General features: G+C 39.9%; 1 pseudogene; it reads left to right on the top strand.

Moving 5' to 3' along the window:
• The first annotated feature begins 737 nt into the window (after nucleotides 1–737).
• LOC117062841 lies at nucleotides 738–1,419 on the top strand (annotated as a pseudogene).
• The last annotated feature ends 1,403 nt before the right edge of the window (nucleotides 1,420–2,822 follow it).

Here is a 2,822-nt window from a genome sequence, read left to right as displayed (position 1 = left end):
AATAGAAAAAAAAATTCTAAAATGAAATCTCAAGAAACCTCAAATAGCCAAAACAATTTTTAAAATGAAGAACAAAGTTGTTGTATTCACATTTCCTGATTTCAAAACATATTACAAAGCTACAGCAATCAAAACAGTGTAGTAATGGCATAATGACAGACATATAAGCCAAAATAATAATAATAATAATAATAATAGAATAAAGAGCCCAGAAATAAGCACTTGCCTATATGGTTAAATGATCTTCTGCAAGGATGCCAAGACCACTCAACAGGGTAGGGTCAATCTCTTAAACAAATGGTGCTGGGACAACTGGATATCTACATACAAAATAAGTAAGTTGGACCCTTACCTTATATCTTACGCAAAATTAACTCAAAATGGAGGAAAGACCTAAACATAAGATCCAAAGCTAATAAAACTCCTAGAAGAGAACACAGAGGAAAATCTTCATGACATCAGATTTGGCAATGATTTCTTGGATATGATGCTAACATCACAGACAACAAAGGCAAAAATAGATAAATAGTATTTTATCCAAACTCAAACAAAAACTTTTATGCACCCAATAATACAATCAACAGAACAAAAAGGTAACATACAGAATGGAAGAAAATATTTGCAAGTCATATATCTGATAAGGGGTTAATACCCAGAATACATAAAGAACTCCTACAATTCAATAACAACAAAAAAATTAAATAATCTGGTTAAAAATAGGCAAAGGAGAGCTCTCATGGAGGCAGCCAGCCCGAGGCTGGGGAGCACTGAGCTGCGCGTTGTGCCCTGCGCTGCCCAGGCTAGTGAGTAATACAGTCAGGATGGCTAAATGTGATCCCAAGAAAGCAAAGGGCAAGATGTCTGTTTATGCCTTCTTTCTGCAGATGTGCAGAGAAGAACATAAGAAGAAAAACCCAGAGGTCCCTGTCAATTTTGCAGCATTTTCCAAGAAGTGGTCTTAGAGGTAGAAGACAATGTCCAGACAAGATAAATCTAAATTTGATGAAATGGCAGAGGCGGATAAAGTGCACTGTGATTGGGAAATGAAGGATTGTGGACCAGCTAAGGGAGACAAGAGAAGAAGAATCCTAATGCCTTCCAAAGGCCACAGTCTGGATTCTTCCTGTTCTGCTCAGAATTCCACCCCAAGATCAAATCCACAAACCCTAGCATCTCTATTGGAGACGTGGCAAGAAAGCTAGGTGAGGTGTGGAATAACATAAGTACAGTGAAAAGCAGCCTTACATCACTAAGGCGGCAAAGCTGAAGAAGAATTAGGAGAAGGATGTTGCTGACTACAAGTTGAAAGGAAAGTTTGATGGAGCCAAGGATCCTGCTAAAGTTGCCCAGATAAAGGTGGAAGAGGAAGATGAAGAAGACAAGGAAAAAGGGGAGGAGGAAGAGGAGGAGAATGAATAAAGAAACTCTTTATCTGTCTCCTTGTGAATACTTTAGAGTAGGGGAGAACCATAACTGACACATCTCTTATTTGAGAAGTATCTGTTGCCCTCATTAGGTTTAATTATAAAACTTGATCACAAGCATATTGTAGTCTCTCAAAGTGCTCTAGAAATTGTCAGTGGTTTACGTCAAGTGGCCATGGGTGTCTGGAGCACCCTGAAACTGTATCAAAGTTGCACATATTTCCAAACATTTTTAAAATGGAAAGTCACTCTCGTGTTCTCACTCTGTGCACTTTGCTGTTGGTGTGACAAGGCATTTAAAGATGTTTCTTGCATTTTTTTTTTCTTTTCTTTTTTTTTTTTTTTGAGACGGAGTCTCGCTCTGCCGCCCAGGCTGGAGTGCAGTGGCCGGATCTCAGCTCACTGCAAGCTCCGCCTCCCGGGTTCACGCTATTCTCCTGCCTCAGCCTCCGGAGTAGCTGGGACTACAGGCGCCCGCCACCTCGCCCGGCTAGTTTTTTTTGTATTTTTTAGTAGAGACGGGGTTTCACCGTGTTAGCCAGGATGGTCTCGATCTCCTGACCTCGTGATCCGCCCGTCTCGGCCTCCCAAAGTGCTGGGATTACAGGCTTGAGCCACCGCGCCCGGCCGCATTTTTTTTTTATTTATAAGGTGGTGTTAACCACATGGTTATTGGCTGGAAAACCTGAATTATCACCTGTATATATTTATCTATAGTTTGTAAAAATAACAAAACAAGCAAGACAAACCCTCGATGGTCCTTGCTCCGTGCTGAGGCTGTTGGGAAGATGCCTTTTGGAGGGGCTGTAGCTCAGAGCGTGCACTATGAGGCTGGACCTGTTGACTCTGCAGTGGGCATCCATTTAGCTTCAGGTTGTCTTGTTTCTGTGTATAGTGACAGCATTCTGCTGCCATCTTAACTGTGGACAAAGGAGGTCAACTGGCATGAAAAGTTTTATTTTGTTTTTGTTCTTAGTTAAGTGCATTAGTTTTTAAACTGTTTGTTTTTAAACAAACTGTAGAACTCTTCATTGTCAGCAAAGCAAAGACCTACTATGTTAATGAAAGTTCAAGACCTTCTGTCCTTAAACATGATTTGTAACGTTCTGGTTTTTTTGTATGTTTAGAATGCTGAAATGTTTTTGAAGTTAAATAAATAGTATTACATTTTAAAAAAATAAGCAAAGGACTTGAATAGACATTTCTTGCAAAGACGATATACAAATGGCCAGCAAGCATACGAAAAGATGTTCAACATTGCTGGTCATTAAAGACATGTTCACCAAAACCACAATGAGATATCACTTCACACCCATTAGGATGGCCACTACCAAAATCATGGAGGAGCAGAATAACAAGTATTGGGGAGGATATGGAGAAATTAAAAACTGTGTACAC

The sequence above is a fragment of the Trachypithecus francoisi genome, unplaced genomic scaffold, assembly GCF_009764315.1.
Source record: "Trachypithecus francoisi isolate TF-2019V2 unplaced genomic scaffold, Tfra_2.0 Lachesis_group17, whole genome shotgun sequence".
In the NCBI taxonomy this organism is placed as follows: domain Eukaryota; kingdom Metazoa; phylum Chordata; class Mammalia; order Primates; family Cercopithecidae; genus Trachypithecus; species Trachypithecus francoisi.
This window is presented reverse-complemented; position numbering and strand designations above follow the sequence as displayed.